The sequence below is a fragment of the Schistocerca americana genome, chromosome 2 (genome assembly GCF_021461395.2).
Source record: "Schistocerca americana isolate TAMUIC-IGC-003095 chromosome 2, iqSchAmer2.1, whole genome shotgun sequence".
NCBI lineage: Eukaryota > Metazoa > Arthropoda > Insecta > Orthoptera > Acrididae > Schistocerca > Schistocerca americana.
The window spans coordinates 371,742,765-371,756,811 of record NC_060120.1 but is presented as its reverse complement, the minus strand read 5'-3'; the positions used below and the strand labels follow the sequence as shown (position 1 = coordinate 371,756,811).

Genomic DNA, 14,047 nt, shown 5'->3' with positions numbered 1-14,047 from the left:
AACTGTGACAAGTGGGGATCCAGGAGGACGGTGGAAAGTCAGTGAAGGAAGTGGCAGTCTGGGTTTGGGATAATTGGTTGGATGTGTTGGTCAACAAGAACAGAAATTCTTCCAGTGGGGGTGCAATAGCGATCTACAATGGGGTGTCCAAGATTGTTGTGATTGTTGATTTTGGACAGCATGTAAAAGGTGGGCATGTGGGATGCATTGGAGTGAAGACAGGGAAGAGATTAGGGAAGGGCCTATAGATTTCAGTATGGATTGGAGGTTATGTTGGAGTTCTGGGATGGGATCGCTATGGCACAGAGGAGTCAGACAGTTAGCAAAGGCATTACATCAGGCAGTCATCATGACTTATCATGACAGTGGTGGAGCCTTTGCTGCATCAAGGATGATTATGTCTGAATCTTTTTTCATTTTGTGTATGGCTGTCTTTTCTTCTGCTGACAGGTTAGTGTTCTTAGAAAGGAAACTGGAGAAGGATGATGAGGCCAAGTTGTAGGTGTGTAATTCCTGGAAGCTGACTAAGAGGTGGTCAGGTGGGAGGGGGGGAGGGTCATGATTGAATGGTTGTATGAACTGTGAGAGGCAAGGTTCAATGTTGGGATCAGGTTGGATTTGATTGGAGGGATTGATGGCAAAGATGTGTTTCCATGTAGGGTTTGGGAGAAGGTGTTTGAGAAGTTCAACATGATTAAATCTGGGTGTATGGCTGAAGGTTAGGCCTTTAGATAAAACTGAAACTGCTGTGGGACTGAGGTTTTGGGTGGAGAGGTTAACAACAGCTTCTTGGATTTGCTTGGGTTCTTGGTTTTGTGGGATGCTGGGAGGGAATTTTGGAGGATGGTTCTGGGATATTTGTGTCATGGAGAGGTGTTTTTGCAGTACCAGGTTTTTGAGGTATAGGGAATGGTGGAATCTGAAAAGATGAAGATTGAAGATCATTGTGAAAAAGGAGGCATGGGATCCAGAGAAAGGATTTCTTTATGGTTAGGATTAGGGGAGGGGGGGGGGGGGTATTCCACAGTTTAGACAGCATTTAAGGAACAGTGTATGGGACAGGGTTTTAGCTGGGGAAAGGAATACTTTTCTGAACTGGTGCAGGAAGTTGGAGCAGGGGCCCTTTGGGGTAGAGATGATGATACAAAATAGGAAATTATGCAGGAAATGGACAAGCAAAAACATTAGGCAGTTATAGGGAGGATTGGATAATATAGTGTGAGTTCATGGAGTGAAAAGTACAGAAGAAATTGTGCTGGGAGCAATAATGTGGTTTTGTGACATGATGATATTTAAGTTATCATCATGCATGTGAAAGAAGAAAGAAAGATGTAAAGTTCTGACAGGAGGAAAGTGTGAGGAGGGATGGGTGGATTTGGAGCAACCACCCTGCTCTTGGTCCCTTCCTAAGAAAAGTAATATCTCAGCAGAAGAAAAGACAGCCATACACAATCTGAAAACAGATCCAGACATAATCATCTTCCCTGTAGACAAATACTCTACCACTGTTGTGATGAGTCATGGTGACTACTTGAAGGAAAGCCTCTTCCAACTGTCTGATACCTCCATCTACAAGTTCTGCCACAGTACTCCCACCTTGGAAGTTGAACAAACCTCCAGTCCCTACTGAAATGCATAGGTCCTTCCCAGAACTTAACAGCACCCCACACACACACCTCCTATGTGCCCCCCAAAATCCACAAACCCAACAATCCTGGATGCTCCTACTGCAAGAATTTCTGCTCTTGTTGACCATTACCTCAAAATAATTGCCTGGAACCTAGTCTCCAACATCAAAGACACTAACCACTTCCTTCACTGACTTTCCACCATCCTTCTGGGTCCGTTCTCATCACACAATATACCAACATTCCTCACACTCAAGACCTTGCTGCTATCAATCACTACCTCTCCAAATGCCCTTCATACTCCAAATCCACCACCTCATTCCTTACACAGCTATGAGGGTAATCCCAAAAGTAAGGTCTCCTATTTTTTTATAAGTACGTAGACTTGTTTATTTCTACAATGGTTTACATCAGTTTACAGCTTGAACATTTAGCTATTTTTCGACATAATCACCATTTCTGTTGATGCATTTTTGTAGATGCTGTGGCAGTTTTTGTGTGCCCATGTCATACCTGCTCACCACTATGCTGTTCAGAAAGTAATGAACCTCTTCTTTCACCTTGTTGTTGCAGCTGAATCGCTTTCCAGCCAAATGTTCTTTTAACTTACAGAACAGGTGATAGTCACTGAGCACCAAGTCAAGACTATAGGGTGGATGGGTGATTATGTTCCACTGAAACTGTTTCAGGAGAGCAACGGTTTGCTGAGTGATGTGTGGGCAAGCATTGCCATGGAGAATGTGTACGCCCTTGCTCAACATTCCTCCTGTCCGGTTCTGAATTGTCCGTTTGAGTTTTTTCAGAGTCTCACAGTACCTGTCAGCATTAATTGTGGTCCCTTTGGGTATAAAGTCGACCATCAATACCCCTTTCCGATCCCAAAAAAACGGTTGTCATGACTTTGCCAGCAGACTGTGTTTGTTTAAATTTCCGCAGCTTTCGCGAAGAAGGATGCTGCCACTGGTGTGATTGTTGCTTGGTCTCAGGTGTAAAGTGGTATACCCAGGTTTCATCACCCATGACAATTGAGTCCAGGAAGTTGTCCTGTTCGGCTGCAAGGCAGTGAAGAAATGCACAGGAAGCTTCAACTCGTTGCCACATGTGGTCCTCAGTCAGCATGTGTGGCACCCATCTTGTGCACACCTTCTGGTAGTTCAATGTTTCTGTTAAAATTCTGTGAGCGGTGCTTCGGGAAACCTCAGGAAACAATGTGCAGAGATCATCCAGGGTAATCTGCCGATCTTCACGCATGCTTTGCTCAACCTTCAACACTGTCTCCTAAGAAATTGATGGTCTCCCACTCCATTGTTCATCGTGAATTTCGGTCCAACCAGCTGCAAAATCTCTACACCAAATACGAACATTTCTGACATCCATGCATGGCTCACCATACACTTCTGTCAATTGGTGATGGATTTCAATCAGCGCAGTGCCCTTTGGATTCAAAAATGGAATAAATGCACGCAAGTCACACTTGGCGGTAACATCCATCAGGAGCTCCATTCTCAACGGCTGCCAAGCCAAGACTGAGCGCCTCAGCACAGCATGCTCATGTTTACACACAGAATGTCAAGCACTCTTCATAACAGTGTGATCAACTGCCACACAAACAGAGTTCTGTACTTATAAAAAAAATAGGAGACCTTACTTTTGTTATTACCCTCATATATCCTGACCCATAACAAATCCACAGCACGGCCATGTGCACCCATTTGGCACCCTCCCACGCCAACCTGTATATGGGCCATCTAGAGGAACCTTCTTAGACTTTCAAAACTCACAACCCCTAGACTGATTGAGGTTCATTGATATCTTCATTATCTGGAAGTAGGGCCAAGACACTCTGTCCACATTCTGTCACAACCTCAATACATTTTCTCTCCTCTCCTTCACCTGATCCTGCACTACCCATTGCACTAACTTCTTGGACATTGACCCTATGTGAATACCAGACTGGTACCAAAGTTATGCCTCAGTTACATGATTTTCAAACATTTAGAAAAACTTTTGCTCACTTTCATATGACTAACAACTAGACATAGACAGTTGTGTCACACATCTGTTAATAAACATGCTGACCCTGTGGTGATGCAGGACAAAAGCATGAGAAAAAGAAGAAAAAAAAGTGAATATGCTATCATAATTTCAACATAGGAGCAAATATGTGTATGGCAAATATACCATTAACAGATCTTCTGTAAAGTAAGTTATAATCCTCTTAGTATATCTTGGGATATAATTTGTTCATGTGTTACATGTTAATTCATTTAATGTATAATGCTTCTGTTTTAGATACCTGAAAATGGCCTAAGGCTGTGGTTGTACAACTGTACATCAAAGATAGAAAATGTCATCTGAAGGCATCACAAAATCATTTTAAAATACATCACAAAAGCATTTTAAAATATCACTGCAGCTGTGAACCCTGTATCAACGTTGATTATAGTTTCTGATATCTCGGACACGAACAAAATCAAAAACAAATTACTTAAAAACAAAATTGTTACTGAATTTTTAGCTATATTTCCTTTAAAGTCATTATTGCTGTGTTAACATACTTACACCAATGTTTCTAAAATTGCTGAAGCCATTCCATGAACCATTTATTAAGATCAAACTTAAGTAATATTTTTCATTACTTGCTTTTTATTTAACAGCAGCTGCAATTTATTTTTCTACTGCTAGTTTCAAGCAGAGCTCATTTTCATGTTGTACCTGTACAGAATAAAGTTGTCTAGGAAGCATTTATATTACCTAAAATTACCTCTTATTGTTTACTAATCAGTAAATGGATGTTGTGTATGGTATCAAATATACACCTGTTATTTGTGATATTATTTGGCTGCTTAGCTAAATATGTGAAGTAACGTGAATTTTTCTAAAATATTTACTATTTCCCCTTGAGTACTCTTCATATGAGTTAAAGATTTGTTCCTATATCAATCATTACATACGCTGTTTACCCTAAAATATTTACCAGATATGGAATAACTGTTTTAATTTTTATGGACACATCAAGTTCCAGTCAAATTTTGCACTGTCACCATACGAGGTCTGTCTAAAAAGTATCCGACCTTTAATTTTCCAGTGCAAAATAGAGACAATAGCGTGGCACCACTGTACACAGTAAAGGAAGAGATCTTTATGCACACACGTGAATTTTGTCCCCACCTTCCAGCACATCAGTTGCTGCCTGTCGGTTGCTTAGCGAGGTGCTACACAATGTGTTTGTCGGATTACCGATTCTCTCAAGATGACTGAACAAGTTGAGCAAAGATACTGCAGCAAATTTTGTCAAAAGCTTGGTGATTTTCAAAGCAAAACAAGATTCAGCAGGTGTTTGGAGAAGATTCAATGGGTGTACCGAAAATTAAGGAGTGGTTCAACCTATTCAAAAATGGCCGCACATCAGCGGAGAGTGACCAGCATTCTGGCAGCTGTTGTTGAGAGGGTGCAAAATCTGGTGATGACAGGTTGTTGTTTGACCATGCGGGAGGTTGCCCAAGAGGCTGGAGTGAGTAAAGGTTCTGCACATGCACTTTTGCATGATGATTTGAACATGCACCAAGAGGCTGCGAAATTTGTGCCCAAGTTGTTGTCGCCAGAACAAAAAGCCCTCAGTTTTGGTGTTGCACAGGACCTTCTGGCAACCACCAACACTGATCCTAGGTTTCTGAACACTGTGACAATTGGAGATGAGTCATGGGTGTACAGATATGAGCCAGAAACAAAAAGAGAATCATCGCGATGGAAGTGTCCAGAACCTCTGAGGCCAAAGAAAGTGTGGCAGGTGCGAAGCAAAATCAAGGTGATGATGACTGTCTTCTTTGAAGTCTGTGGAATTGTGCATCACAAATATGCACTGGAAGGACAAACAGTGACAAAGGAGTACTATCAAGATGTTCTCCAGTGACTCCATGGCACAGTTCGCCTCAAAAGACCAGGTGTGTGGATGGTGAAAAACTGGCAACTGCATCATATCAACGCCCCTGCACATTCATCCCACTTGATCCAAAATTTCTTGGCCAAATATGGAATTACAACCATTCACAAACCTCCCTATTTTCCAGACATGGCTCCTTGTGACTTCTGGTTGTTTCCATAATTGAAGATGCCACTGAAAGGATCCGGTTTTGAGGGTAGAGAAGAGATAATGTGGAATACGATGACGCAGCTGAACACCATTCTAAAAGAAGACTTCCAAAGGAGTTTCCAGCAGTGGAAGGATTGATGGGCTAAGTGTGTGTGCAAGCACAAGGGGCCTACTTTGAAGGGAATTAGGGTCCCAACCCCGTCAGGCATCCAAAATATTTTTCCCGGCCAAAGGTCAGATACTTTTTAGACAGGCCTTATGTATTTGAGGCACTGAGTAATTGATAGATAAATTAACATGACTGAGAATGTTGCTAACTTTTGGACAAATCCTATTCAGGGCAAACAGAATACACATACACCTTTGCAACTACATTGTCCTGGGTGACTACATTATTTCAACACTGCAGCTTGAGTGGGGGGAAGGGGCTCTATCAGATGAAGTGGACATAGGGAAAAAGGAGGCAGGAAGTGGAAAAGTTTGGGGAAGGGTCATTGACAGCTGGAAGACAGAGCTAGCAGGCTGATGGGATAGAAATGTGGCACTGATGAGCTTGTTCTGGATGCAGGTAGGGGAAGTGATATGTGGCCCTGTAATCTCCATGGCCTCAGTCTCCAGTTGGCTGTGCCCCACACCACCTCCACTCCTGCCTCACACCCCATATCTTTGCTCATCCTGTAGTCACACTCTCCTTTCCAAACTCTCCCTCTTTCTCTGTTCTATCTCCCCCTCCTAATCCACATCTCATGTCACTGTTCATTGCACACAATCTCCACTTTCAGCTGGAAGAGCTAATTTGTACAACTTTCCCATCCAGTGTGCCTGCTGGTTCTCCCTTCCAGTCACCCTTCCCCAACCCTCCCTCTCATTCATGGCCTCTTCTTTCCCACTGTCCACTCGGCCTGACAGAACCCCTCACCTAGTCAAGGTGCAGTGCTGGCACAGTGTAGTCGGTTGGGACAATGTAGCCATGCTGGTGTATGCGTATGTATCTAGGTAAGTATGTGTGTATTTTATTAGTTCTGAAGAAGGATTTCTCTTGGAGCTAGCAATGTACTAAGTCTAGCTTATGTGCCTATCAGCAACTCACCATCTCAACTGCATGGTTAGTCGTTACCTTCACTTCTTCCAATATTTATATTCCATCAAGGACTTTCCATTATTATATCTACATAAAACTTATTAAAATTGTCACGTGTAATTTATATGTATTGTTGTGTCTTGTATATACAAACACACTCTAATTTCAGTTAGCATATACATGTTGATTTCTAATCTTGATCACAAAATATTCATTTTCCTGTTTATAATAGTTGATTTTAAGTAATATGGATCCTTCCCAGTACTCTGCTCAAAACTGCCTGCTGCAAGATGAGTAAAATAAATTTCTAATACACAAAACATCATTATTCAAGGTGAATAAATTTTTTGATGTAAAGAATATTGTCCTGAGTGGTTGTGATGGAGAAAATTCAATTGCTTCATGATGGCTACTGCTATTCTTCTTAGCATTGGTATCAGACTTTAAACCAAAAATATGCCAGCCTTGTTACTATATGGATCACTAGAAAGATGTTCTTTCATGAAGCAGAGCAGTATATGACAGTACCCTAAAGGAAAATTTTGAGCTTTAAAATTCAACTGGATTCGTATGTGGTTGGTTTGGTATTTTTTTTAAATGTCAACGAGAAAAAAGTTATGATTTCAGTTATTGGTACAGGATTTAATGGAAGGTTCAGTTTTCTGTAACGACAAAAGCCAAAGAAATTCATAAAGTATCAGTCAAGAACAAACTAATGTTACAGACACAGGTACTACACTTCTACAGGGAAGAAACTTAAGAAACTTTAAAGTTACCTTGTACTCTATCAATGATGAAAGACCATATAACGTAAATGTAATGTACATGGGCAGACAAAAAATCAAGTGGCTGCAGGGGAACACACACACACACAAAAGAATTTAACTTTCACAAGCTTTCAGATATAATGGCTCCTTCTTCTGATGAAAGGGTTGAAGGGGAAGGAAGAGGGGTGAAGGAAAAGCACTGGAGAGGCTCAGGGAAAGGGGTACAGTTCAGAAAAGTGACCAAGTACCCCTGATCAGAGAAGACTTACCAGACGGGATGAGAAGGAAAGACTGATTGGTGGGGACTGCGCCGGATGAGATATGAAATCATGAGAGCTTAAAGGTGGAAGACAGGATATTATGCAAGACAGAAATTACTACTAAAACATCATGCAAAAGTTAATAAGAGTGAAAAGCAAAGTGCATGGTATGTAGCAGAGGTGGGAAGGGGGATGGTGAAAAATAGACAGGTCGGAAAATGAAAAAATGTAGAAAACTAAAATGGAGTGAAGAAAGGAGGCATTACTATGAAGTAGTGCTGAAATGGAAGAAATTAACGTAAATTAAGTCAGATGGGTGACAACAACCACGGACATGTAGTGCTTGTTTCCATGTGCAGAGTTCTGAGAGGCTGGTGTATGGTGGGAAAATCCAGATGGCGCATGTGGAGAAGCAGGCGCTGAGGTCATGATTGTCATGTTGTAGAGCATGTTCTGCAACACGATATTGTGTGTTACTAGTACACACCCTCTGTCTATGTCTGTTCATCCTGATAGATAACTGGGAGGTAGTCATGCCAATGTAAAAGGCTAAACAGTGTTTACATAGCAGCTGGTATATGACATTTCATTTCACAGGTGGCTCTCCCTTTGATAGTATATGTTTTGCCAGTTACAGGACTGGAATAGGTGGTGGTAGGAGAGTATATAGGGCAAGTCTTGCAATGGGGACTGTCACAGGGGTAGGAGCCATAAGGTAGGGAGATGGGTCCAGAAATAGCATAGGGTCTGGCAAGGATATTGCAAAGATTGGGGGGTGGGGAGGCGCAATGAAAAGCTATTCTAGGTGTGGTGGGGAAAATCTCAGACAGAATGGATCTCATTTGAGGGCATGATTTTAGGAAGTCATGGCCATGTCGAAGTAGCTGATTAATACATTCATGGCCAGGATACTACTTGGTAACAAGTGGTGTGCTCTGAAGTTGCTTCTTTTTAAAGGGGTCATCAATCCCATGATTGGATGAGATGGTCCAGGAAATCTGCTTTTGAACTAGGCTGTTGGGGTAATTATGTACAGTGAAGGCTGTGTTGAGGGAGGTGGTCTATTAAAGACCAAAGTTCAGTATGAAGAAAACAACATCTGGAGTGTTATATTTAAGCCAATGTTTATCTCTTGTCTTTATTGTATGTCTAAAATAAAACAGAAATGGCACAAAACTGTGACTGTGGTCATGTCAGAAATAATAAATGGATAGACACTGATACAACAATTTCTTGTGGTTGTATATCTATGGTATTAATGTAGGAATTTGCCAAATGTTACACATGTACTTAGCAGTTAAGTACAGCACTACCCGTTTTGTTAGACTTATTTTGGTACATAAATACCAAAATATTATGTCACAGTCACTCACCTAAAGCAGATCAAAGAAAGGAGCACAGAAACATTCACACTAGCTTTTAAGCACTAGCCCATTTTCTAGCAGTAGTACACACTTTCTCACACATATGTGAATGTGTGTACTATTGCTAGAAAAAGAGCCAGTGCTTGAAAGCTAGTGTGAGTGCTGTTTTCTGTTGTGTTTCTGTGATCCACGCATTGATCTGTTATAGGTGAGTTGTTGCCTTTCGCTTATTTTTTGTACTTCATCACCCAGGAATTTCCATTATTGCTAACATCATAATCATCTTCACAACTGTGCCCAGGTGAAAGTGGCTGATGGTCTTTGGCATCGCCTCACAGCATCTCATCGAATGTATCATGCAGCCCTGCAGGTGGATGAAGAAGACCCTGTAACAATTACGATCAGCAAGCCTATCCCAAGATTAAAGGGCAGTTTTTGGATTGGTAATGAACTTTACATACTAATATTTTTTTCTAAGAATTAAAAAAAGTATAGACTGTATGTAAATGTCATGTGACTAGGGTCTCCCATCGGGTAGGCCGTTCGCTGGGTGCACGTCTTTTGATTTGATGCCACTTTGGTGACTTGTGTGTTGATGGAGATGAAATGATGATGATTAGGGCAACACAACACCCAGTCACTGAGTGGAGAAAATTTCCGACCCAGTCAGGAGTTGAACCCGGGCCCTTACGATTGACATTCTATTGCACTGACCACTCAGCTAGGCAGTGGGCTCCTAGGGCCAGCATGTCCTACAATATTAACTATGGTAAATTAGTTAGTTATTTGTATGCTCTAAATACAAAAGGAAAAACTTCTAATATCCACAATTGTGTAGAGCATTTATTTGGATTACTGGTTTGGGCAAACTATGTTGCCATCTTTGGATCTGCAAAACATAGACCGAGTTGAAGCACAGTGTGGATATGCAAAGCACGTATGACATATGTGCATAACATTTTTTACAAAATATGTATGTCTAACATACCTAATACACAACACTTCAAAGACTCTCATCCATGTGCACAATATATTGTGTCAGTTCATATAAAAAACATTTCAAGAACATGCAAGGCATAGTATCTTGGCATGTCGTAGACATTACAGATATTATGATCAACCATCAAGCAGTGGCACTGTAGTAATAACAAACAGGATACATTGTATCTTATGAAGCATAAGTACAAATATAGGTCCATAAAATTGTTTGTAATGCAATTATACAATTTTGCTGTATAAGGAGTCATCATAATCAGAGTACATAAGGAAAAACATTATAATTTTTTTTTAAATATCTTAAATTTATGTAATTCTTTGTCAAATGTAAGAGAGAGTTTTGTATATTCATATTTATCATTTAATATATTTGTAATGAAGCCAAACATATGTCATGTACAAATAAAATACATTGACAAACAAGTCACAAAAGTCCACCTAACGTTTAAAAGACAAGAAATAGATGCAATAGCTCCCCTAAAAGTTAAAAAAAAATGATAAAGGTAACATAAAAAGAATTAACTGCTATATGTAAGTAATCTATATTACATGCTACCAGAAATGAAATATGAAGTCAAGGTACAAGGCAAAATATTGCTTGATGTCTAGGTGAATTTAACCAGTGTGTAGACACTGAAAGGGAAAACAAAAAACTATTTTTGTTACATGTTCAAATAATTTAATCATTAGTTTTACAAAGAGAATCATATAAGCTATTGTACACACCGTTCAGTACTGAGCTGGTGAGATGTAAGTTTAGGCACCAGCATGGTAAACGAGGCCTAGGTGTAATAAGAGGAAATAAGGGAGTAAAGAATTTTGTAAGCCAAATAGTAGCATTAAAAGCATAATACACACTAAAGTATAAGTGCAACGCCATATATGGTTGAATTTTATGTTAACAAACATTTTCCAGGAGCTCACTTAAGGATTAGAAACAAGGATGTAAATACAATACAGACAGCACACGTCAAGTATGGACAGCATTGTGATGAGAATTACCTGATATATCCTCCACCATTGTATGGAATCATTTATATGAAATACAACAAATGTGAGATGGAAAGCGAAAAGGGATCTCTTGTCAAAAATTTTGGATTTTGAGCTATTGCAATTTTTACTTTCTACATTAAATTCTGTGCAATTTGTAAAGAAAAACAAATTGATTTCTGTCTCTAAATTTGAGTGAGTTATGATATGGCAAATATTGGTGGTGGGAAGTATATTTTTTGAGATAAAGCACTTTAAAGTTTACCTTTATTACCATTGCTTAATTTTAGATATTTTATAAACAAATTTTGCATATATATGCCCCTAGAATGTCCTTTATCAAATGGCACAGAGTTTTTTAAGTTAAATTTACATATTAAATGGTTAAACCATTCAGACCTGTAGCACATTATAGGGTATGAAACATTAAAACCAAATAAATTGGCCCCAAACTGATAAAAATTAGTGTACACTCCACAGCTTCTTTTCTTTCGTTTTTCTGTGTCTTTTTTCTCCAAAATATGTTATTTTTACTGTATGTTATGGCATCTCTTAGACCAAATTTTGATTTTGAAGCCCTTAATTGGACCAAAATGACCTAAAATTTTTAATTCAAAGAACCCGCAAAAATTGATTACTGAGATTTTATAGTGGCCAAGGGATTTGATTTTCTATTTCTCAAATACTGTCTGAAGGTGTCTGCTCACAAATAGCATTTTTGCCTCTTCTTCTTTGGTTCTTGAATAGCTGGCTGCTCAGGTCTTTCTCAGGATCCTCATTGCCACTGACTTGAGCTTCTGGTTCAGGTTCTACTTGAGGCACAGAATGTCTTTTCATTCTTATTTGTAATAGGTCCAGATGTTTTTAAAAAGCAAATCATTTGATTGTCTTGTCATCCCTGCTGGAATTACTGCACCAGGAAACCCACCAGGTCCATTTTCTTTGGGAAAGATGCGGTGTGCAAAATCATTTCCATGAGCATCCATTCTACAATGTACACTAACTTTGTAGCTAATGATGAAGTCAAAGTAGATATATTTGGTTCTTTAAGTTGTTTTGTTTGAATTACTATTCACAAAGACATTTAGCCTGTCAGGAACTTCACCGTTTTCGTTTCTAGCAGCAATAGCAGATTTAATATATTCTGTAGGTGAATGTTTTTGTTGCTACAGTAGCGCCAGCTGTCAGGTGGCATTTTAGGGGTGCAAACTGCAAATTGGAAACATCTGTAGGCAATATAACTTTTGTATAAGAAGGGACCACTTGTCTTGTTTGGCATTATTGTATTCAGAAAACATTCTTCTTTTATACAAAGCTATTCTGAGCTCCTTAAAAAGTCTGTAAAATTTAGAAGATATTATTTTGTGGAGTACTTCGTAAGCAGCTGTGAGTTTTAGAAAAGGGGCCAATGTTATTTCCCCACAGTGGCAAGTGATCTTTTCCAGAAGACTGTCGTCGATCGCTTTTAATGTATTACTGACACCTGTCAGATTCAAACAACTTTAAAATCAATATGAATGTGTACAGAATGAAGTAAATTATTACAATATGCAGAAAACTGGAAATAAGTATTTTAGACATTATCGAGCATTTTTTCACGTACTGAAAATTTTACTTCTCCGACATGGGGTCCCTGTTTGATTTCTGTCTCATAAATACTATAGCACGAAATTCAGGTACTACATAAAGCTAGCACTCAGTGCCTATGTATATTTTAATAAAACACAGAAGGATAATCAGTAGTTTCACGATAAAATCCCATATACATCTCTTAGTGTATAGTAAAACTGCACTACTGTGAAATCATTAGGCCATCATATTGATTCAAATATATTAGCATGAAACTCAAAGTCTAGGAGCCATAGTGGTCAATATCTAGGTGCAGCACATAACTATACAAAGAAGAAAAGGGCAGAAAGGAACCACCGATAATTGGAATACAGTGCACAGCACACATTAAGTGCATGTACTGCATTATATAATATTTGAAGTCCATGCCAAGCATAATACATAAATATAAACTTTTTTTTACATAAAAGACACCAATGCAGATCCTTCAAACAGTATGAAGGAAACACAGAAAGAATGTAAGTTCTTAATATCATGAACAGAACAATATAATATAAATCCCCAATAAAGAGTTGAAATCACAAAGCTAATATGTTAGTGTATGAACACCACTATAGTGTCTCATATACAGTCAACAGAGTGATGCATAAGTGTATATAATGATCTGTAGTCTATGTGATAAATCCAATAATTTGTGAATGCAAAAATTACATAGAAGAAGCTGAGAAGTGCCATAGTGTAGTGGTGATGATACTAAACTTTTGAATAGAGGGTCATGAGTTCAAAACTCACCTGGACTATGACTCCTTGTATGGTAAAATTGTACAATTGCTTTGTAAACAATTTTATGGTTATATTGTTGTAGAAGAAGCTGAGTAGTGCCATGGTGTAGTGGTTATGATACTAAACTTTTGAATAGAGGGTCGTGAGTTCAAAATTCATCTCGACTGTACCATTTACTTTCTACACTCCTGGAAATGGAAAAAAGAACACATTGACACTGGTGTGTCAGACCCACCATACTTGCTCCGGACACTGCGAGAGGGCTGTACAAGCAATGATCACACGCACGGCACAGCGGACACACCAGGAACCGCGGTATTGGCCGTCGAATGGCGCTAGCTGCGCAGCATTTGTGCACCGCCTCCGTCAGTGTCAGCCAGTTTGCCGTGGCATACGGAACTCCATCGCAGTCTTTAACACTGGTAGCATGCCGCGACAGCGTGGACGTGAACCGTATGTGCAGTTGACGGACTTTGAGCGAGGGCGTATAGTGGGCATGCGGGAGGCCGGGTGGAC

General features: G+C 39.6%; 1 pseudogene; it reads left to right on the top strand.

Moving 5' to 3' along the window:
- The window catches only part of LOC124594029, a 352,828-nt pseudogene that overhangs the window by 320,948 nt on the left and 17,833 nt on the right, over positions 1-14,047 (top strand).